At 38.2% G+C, this 8,003-nt stretch overlaps 1 non-coding gene across 1 annotated transcript; it reads left to right on the top strand.

Moving 5' to 3' along the window:
• The first annotated feature begins 1,098 nt into the window (after positions 1–1,098).
• LOC145013464 (small nucleolar RNA R71) lies at positions 1,099–1,205 on the top strand. The gene has a single exon (XR_013665022.1). It is a non-coding gene; the product is annotated as a small nucleolar RNA R71 (small nucleolar RNA).
• Positions 1,206–8,003: the final 6,798 nt, after the last annotated feature.

Here is an 8,003-nt window from a genome sequence, read left to right as displayed (position 1 = left end):
AGAAGTTCCTTGAGAAACTTGGCATATTTGGGCATTTGGACGACAACTTCAATGAAGGGTATGTTGATTTGAAGAGTCTTGATATAATCTAAGAACTTCTAGTACTCCTCTTCCTGCTTCTCCTTCTTAGCTCGGGCTGGGTATGGCATCGGAGGCTGATATGGCTTTTCAGGGACCTGTTCTTTCGGATTTGGCATTGTAGTCACCGAGTCCATGTTTGGTACTCGGCGAGTAGGGCTGTCAGATTGACAGTTTTGATCTTCTTCTTGAGTTTCTGCCTCTTTCCTCTGTGATTCTTTAGGTGCTTCTTTCTGAATTGGGGCCAGAGGGGTAATTATTTTACCACTTCTTGTAAATATATTTATGTGCGTGCCTCGTGGGTTATTTTCGGTTTTACTAGGAAGTTCGCCCGATGATCTTTGGTTTATTTGTTGAGCAAGTTGCCCCAGCTGCGTTTCTATGTTGTGAATGGATGCTTGTTGGTTTCTAAGGATATTTCTTGTTTCTTGAATGGCAGCATCATGATCACTATGTCTTTTTTCTGAAGCAACTACAAATTTGGTAAGCATTTATTCCAAACTTGGTTTTCTTTCTTGTGTCGGCTCCTCCTTTTGGTAAAAACCTCTTCCTTTCTGCTTGTACTTCTCCTCCTTAGCCTTCTTGTACTCTTCATACGAGAGCCACTCTTTCTTTGGTTTTCTCCAGTCTTCATCATATCGGTCTCCACTTGAGTAACATACTTGCACCTTTTTGTTGCCATTTTCATCCAGGTCGTAGTCTCTAGTAAGATGAGATCCATTGCAATTTTCATAACCCACCCGAATAGCATGGATTGTTTGATCCATTTTATCCATCCTCCTATCCATGGTTTTCAGCATAGCCATGGCCATGGATAAGTCTTCAGTACCTGCATATGCGGCTCCCCTAGTAACATCGTGTCTTGGGTTGTGGTATTCTCTAGAGTGCTTAGAGAGTTCTTCAATTAATTCCTTGATTACCGGGGGTGGCTTTTTGGTATGCGGGCCTTGTGAGTCAAGTAGCTGCCTAGTTGTGACATTGACTCCATCATAGAAAATGGAGACTTCTTGCTGGCTATTTAGATCATGATGTGGGCAGTTTCTTAGTAAGCTCTTGTACCTTTCCCAAGCTTAATATAAGGACTCTCCAGCTTATTTTTCAAAGTTAGCTATTTCTTTCTTCACTTTGGCTATCTTGGAAGGTGGGCAAAAGTGGTTAATGAATTCTTCTTTCATCTTGGCCCATGTAGTGACTGATCCGGGGGGGGGGGGGGGGGGGGAGTGATTTGGGCCAATCTTTTGCAGCACCTTTGAATGTCACAGGGAGCATGCGAAGCAGTTGAGTCTCGCGAGGAATATTTGGAACATTGAAGTAATTAGCTACATCATTAACTTCATCCAAATGCTTGTAGGCATCTTCATGATCATTTCCATAGAAAGGAATTTCATTGAGCTGGGCAAGTATGTGGCCCTTTAGCTCAAAAGTAGTAGTAGCAGGAATTGCGGGCTGCACAAGTCCCGGGCCGGTGTCATCGCAGATCCTCTTCTTCCATTCTCCCATGGGGATTTCATCAATGTTAGCCATGGTATGAGCTAACTCGTCGCCGGAATCGGAGTTGTGCTCGTACGTGGGTTCTTCTTTTTCTTCTGTGTCGTACTCGGTATCTTCCTTGATCGGGTCTTCGCTTGCTAAATATGCGCTGGATGCTCCTGATTTTCTGCTCTTCTTCTTCCCCAAAACAATCTTCAAATTGGACAAAGGTGACTTCCTTGGTGTATTCGAGCTTTCCACATCTTTTCCTTTGTTTCTTCTCAAAGAGGATTCGGGATCGTCAAACGGGGGTACCAGCGGGGTGTTTGATCCTCTGGTCATGAAGTCCTGAAATAAACAAGATAACAACGTAAAAAGAACAAAAAAAATTGTACTAAAAAAACGACAATTAAAGGCTGAAACTCTGTTGTACTCGCCGAGTAGGTGCGAATGCACTCGACGAGTAGCAGTGTTAATTTGAAAGAAATCTAAACTTAAAGTAAAAACGAATTTAGATCCTAAAGCCTAACTACTACTTACTAATATGCAATAAATTAACTTTGTGCCAGTAAACTCACACAAAGGGTCGAAAAAATTAGAAATTAGATAAATTATTTAGAACCGTTCCCCGACAACGACGCCAAAAACTTGATGTGTGGAAAACTAACTAGTTTTAATCCTACTTTTTATTAATGAGTTAAGCACACAAAGGCAGTGAACCTGTCTTTTAGTGGTATAGTTGGATAAGTAGGGGATCGAACTCATGGAACGGAAATTGATCTAATAACTAATTTTAACTAAACAAATAATAAAAGTAAAAGGGTTTTTCTCTAGTTTTACAAGACTAGAAACTTAAGCAAAGCAAATAAAACAATTAACTAACTAACGATTAAAACAAATGACAAATTCACCAAATTTATTAAAGGGTTTCTGTTTAGGTTCAACTAATTCACTCCTATGGTTATTTTTAAGATAAGTTAACTATTATTGGTTACCAACTATAGTGGTTAGGTTCATGTTCATTACGCCTAACCCTTAGTTAATTAATTCAAGCAGTGGCCAATTGTTTAAATTAACTAGTTACCTAGTTCAATTATTTGGATTAAATAAGATTTGTAATTGGTTAATCAAGTTGATATTTCAATTAACCTCCTGTTTGTTGGTTCCTCAAACAAGCTCACACATTAACTTACCTATTTTCTTATTAATCTTAATTTAATATTCATTACTCTTAAGCATATGATCAAGTGTTCACAATACATATGAGGTTAATAATCAAGAGATGTTCATGCAGCTTAATTACCTTCCAATTAACATAAAATACTTGTCATCAATGCATAAGGTTCTGTAACAAACTTAATTTAATAAAATCACCAAATCATAATCAATCAAAAAGTATATTATAACCATAGGAGCAAATTAGTCTTTCCAAACAGAAACTAAACAAATTTAGCTAATATTCATGATAAAAACAAACTCAATAGCAGATTTAACTAAGCTAAACATCTTAAATCCTAAAGCTAAGTGGAATGATTAACCTAATAGCCTTGATTCTTCCAAGGATTGAAGATTAGGGTTCCTTAGCTCCTCCAGGGATTCTTTGTCACAGGTTCAGGTCTCAAAATTGCCAAAAGTCTTTTCCAATCGGATAATGAATTGGTATTTATAATTATCCAAAAACAGGGTGTACTCGGCGAGTAGCAAACCCAACTCACCGAGTAGGTATGAGTTATCCGTCTCAAATCAGGAGTCTTGACTTATCTTCTGGAATCTTCTCTTGTACTCGCCGAGTATGCTCGAGAACTCGCCGAGTAGGTCTTCTTTTGTCCTTCATTCTTCACTCTTTGGTCTTCAATTGCTTCCCTTTGTTCCTTTTCACTCCCAAGCATGTCTTATGGACTGAAAATAAAATTCAAGCATTATTAAGTACCTTTTGTCCACATTATACACAAAATTAGTTAAAAATGAATAAAAGTATATGCTAAATAATTAACTAATTATGCACATATCAGGTACTATGAATGCTTTGATTATGTGGGAAGATGCTGATGAAGATGAGTTCGGTGGCGTGGAAGTTTGGTCAACCGACTCTGAAGATGAAGAGGTGAGAAAGCCCTCTCATTGAAAGGCTTATGTAGTAAAGGAAGGAGGTTTGACTGGGAAGTGATGAATGGTCACCGCTGGATCATCAACCGAAAGCGCAGATGAGGAACCGAACCTGACTGAAAACAAATGTTTTGCAGCAAAGCCAGTCAGTGAGCAGATCAACGACTGTGATCGTTTGATCCAAAAGGTACAATCCATCCTTGAATCACTTAAAGTTCCATTAACCAATTATGAAGAAGAATTAAATGAATTAAAATTTAAATTCACTAACTTAAGTGGTAGTCTCATGCAAACTCGCTTAGCGAATTCTAACCTTACTGACTAACTCAACAGGGTGTCTTCGAAGAGTGAGGAGAGAAGGATGTGGATTGAGCTGAAGGAGGCGGAGTTAATTAGAGCTAGGGATGAAAGTTTTTATTTGCAAAAAGACAATTTAAAGTTTTTTAAAACAGAGAAATGTTTTTTTGTTTAATTGCTAAGCGTTTATATACTAATATAGCTCAATTGCATTTAAGTTGTGACATAGGAAAGAAAATTTATAAGATGATTTTGCCATTCCTTGAATTTATGGAAGGCGAGGTCATAGCAGAATGTGAACTAGTGGTATCATCAGAAGAGACGTCCATGTCCTACAAAATTGAACTGGATAAAATAGAAACCTTCATTGATTCAAAGGAACACAAATGCATGTTAAAAGACATTTTAGATGAAAATGATAAGTTGAAAATTAAGTCAGACACAATTCACTCATATGACCAATCCAATGCCAAACTAGCTTCTGAAAATAAAATAGACCTAGAAAATACGTCCGAATTTGATGAAGAAAGTGAGATGAGCGAGATATCTGTAGAAGACGTAGTTTATTTTTATGAGTTTATGAAGAGCGAAACTGCGAATGAGAAACCACTAATCTCAGAAAATTTAGTAGAATTTGCTCGTCTAGCAAAGGATAAGGAAAAGAAGCTCAAAGAACAGACTGTAGTTTATCAAAAGGTTCAAACTGTGCCGAACCAGGTATATGCGGCTAAAGGAGTCACTTCTAGACAAACAACAGAACTAACAGTCTTGGTGGAAAAAGACAATGTAGAAGGGTGCGGCGATTTCTTCTGGTCCGCTCCTATTGATAATGTAGACGAAACTATAGGATTATCTAAGTAGACTTCTTGGAGAGTTAAAGGAAGATACGTAGCTGAACCAACAAACAAACCCTCAAGTTTTGACAAGCCAAGCACAAGTGGAACCAAAGAAATCCCTGTGGAACCAAAAGAAGAACCGAAAGTTCGAGTCAAAACAACCAAAACTCCAAGAGAGAAATCAAAGGCCAGTTTAAATATCCACAAATCGCAGAAGGAGCTAACTGAACAAAAATGCTTAAGAAATCAAAGATATGCAAAGAATCTGAATGAGCGAAAGAGTTACTGGCATTCCCAAAATCCCAACTATGTTCCTCCTAAGAAGATCTCAACGAACAAGGGAAAGGACATGGTAAAGGAAAATTTCAGCCCAAGTTCCTACTACTCCAAGTCTAAGAACCGAAAGTCCACTTTTAGTTCACAGACCAGATTCGGTCCGAACGTCACTCAAAACCAAAAGTCAAGTTTCGGTCCTCAGAATAGTTTCGGTTCTAAACCCAGTTTCGGTCCTAAGTCAAGTTTTGGTTACACCAAGTCCCAAGGCAAAGCATATTCTAGGGAAGACATCAAAGGAAAAGGAAAGCTAACATCTGATTCTAAGATCAATAATAGGAAATCATCAGCAGATCCTAGGTGTCCAATGCCATCAAAAAAACTAACCAATGAATTCAAATTTAAACAAGATAAAACCAAAATGAAAGTTTATACAATTAAAAGAAAAAGATCAAACCACCTTAGTAAAAATAACATACTTGGCTGATATTTCTACTACAATTCCTTTTTCTGTGAAAAACTCGCAAAGAACCAAGCGACTTTGGGTTCCTAAATCTGCTTGAATTTGCAGGTAATCAGTGATGAGCAGTTCGAAGAAGAATGGTATATAGACAGTGGCTGCTCGCATCACATGATAGGAAGGAAGGAAGAACTAAGGGAGTTTCGATCTCTGAAAGATGGTGGTTGTGTGAAATATGGAAATAACTCATATGGCACAATAAAAGGATATGGAATGATAACAAATGGTGACTTCATGATTCGGAAAGTGGCTTATGTAGAAGTTTTGCAGCACAACCTCATTAGTGTGTCACAATTAGTTGTGGGAACAGGTCTAAAAGTATCATTTGATGATGAAGGCTCTGAGATAATTGAGAAACAATCCAAGAAGGTTCTGTTGAAATCAGAACGTAAGGGAGGGATGTATCCTTTAAATCTCAATCCCATTTGAGGAAAACCAACAATATGTTTGCTGACAAAGGAAAATACAGATGATAGCTGGTTGTGGCATAGACGACTATCGCACCTGAACTTTAAAGACATTAATAAGTTGGTGCATGGTGATCATGTTCGTGGACTTCCTCTTCTCAAGTTCGACAAGGACCATCTGTGTACAACATGTGAAATGGGAGAACAAAGCAAATAGAGCCACCCTACTCGAATCAACACGAAGATAATTGAATCTCTTGAACTCTTGGACATTGACTTATGTGGACCTTCGGCTATTGAAAGCTTTGGTGGAAGTAAGTATATTCTTGTAATTGTAGATGAATTTTCACGCTTCACCTGGGTTTTCTTTCTTAAACAGAAATCAGATGTAACTCCTAAGCTGAAAACATTCATCAAGCAAGTGGAAGTACAACTGAGGAAAACGGTGCGGAATATCAGAAGTGACAATGGTCTGGAATTCAAGAATAATGATTTTGAGAGCTTTCTGGCTGACAAGGGAATAAATCATAATTTTTCGGCCCCTTATACACTACAACAGAATGGGATTGTTGAAAGACGAAACCGGTCTTTGTGTGAAGCAGCCATAACCATGCTCAGTTTTGCTTCACTTCCATTATACTTCTGGGCTGATGCTGTTGCAACTGCATGCTATACTTAAAATCGATCCTTGCTAAACAAGAGATTCTCAATTACTCCATATGAGATCTTGAACAATCGAAAGCCACATGTCAAGTTTTTCCACATATTCAGTTCAAGGTGTTTTATTTTCAATTCTAAAGAGAACCGAAATAAGTTCGATGTTAAAGCCGATGAAGGAATTTTTGTGGGTTACTCACTAACGTCGAAAGCATACAAAGTGTTGAATAAACGCTCCAAACGAATTGAAGAAACCTATTGTGTCACCTTCAATGATAGTTATATGAAGAAAGTTCAAAGAAGTGAAAGTGACATGGGAGACATTTTTTCAGAATCAGGACAAGTCTCGGTTCCTATAGCCAACATGTTTGAAGAATACATGCGCCTGTTTGATGGACCAGAGAAAGCAGCAACCTCAAAAACTAAAGCCACGGATAACAAAATTCAAAGTCTCAAGAAAATTATTGATGAAGCGGCTAAAGAGATGGAAAATGAACCTCCAACTGCTAAGAGCAATCCACCATTTCAAGGGGAAAGTTCAACAGCATCAGAAATAAACAAAGCATCTTTCGAGGGGGAGGATTCAATTTTGTCTCCATCTCATAAAAGCTCAGAAAAAGAGGAGGGTTCTACTCAAAATCCACCTATCAGTAGTACAAACGAGGGGGAGAATCCAACTCACAAACAAAATGCAACCATTAGTGAAGATACAGATTATACTTCGACAGTCGCGGGGGAGAAAGAGACCGAAAGTACAACCGACGAAGGCGAGGGTGATCTATCTGAAGCCAAAGTCGAAGTGAATGCTGAATTGGATCCAACATATGACCCAAATTATCCTCCATTAGTGAAATGGACCAAAGACCATCCCAAAGCACATATTATTGGTGACACTTCAGAAAAGTCCTTACTCGTTCTCAATTACAAGCGAAACAAATTGCACTGTTCTCTAAAGTTGAATTTTGTATGTTTAATTCGTTTGTTTCCAAGATTGAACCGAAAACTATAAATGTTGCACTTGATCATTCAGATTGGGTCCAGGAAATGCAAGATGAGCTTCATGAGTTTGAACGGAACCGAGTTTAGAGGTTGATACCTACACCAAAGGATGCATCTGTAGTTGGCTTGAAGTGGGTCTTTAGAAATAAGTTGGATAAAGAAAGGAATGTAATTCGCAACAAGGCTTGATTGGTGGTGAAAGGATATTGTCAAGAAGAAGGGATAGATTATGAGGAAACCTTCGCTCGGGTAGCTAGGTTGGAATCAGTAAGAATCTACTTGGCATATGCTGCTCATAAAAACTTTGAAGTCTTCAAAATGGATGTCAAATGTGCCTTCTTGAATGGAGAATTAGAAGAA

This window comes from Lactuca saligna, chromosome 8 (genome assembly GCF_052625555.1).
Source record: "Lactuca saligna cultivar CGN05327 chromosome 8, ASM5262555v1, whole genome shotgun sequence".
Classification (NCBI taxonomy): Eukaryota; Viridiplantae; Streptophyta; class Magnoliopsida; order Asterales; family Asteraceae; genus Lactuca; species Lactuca saligna.
Note: the sequence above shows the minus strand (reverse complement) of the source record. Positions and strands in the feature narration are given on the sequence as shown.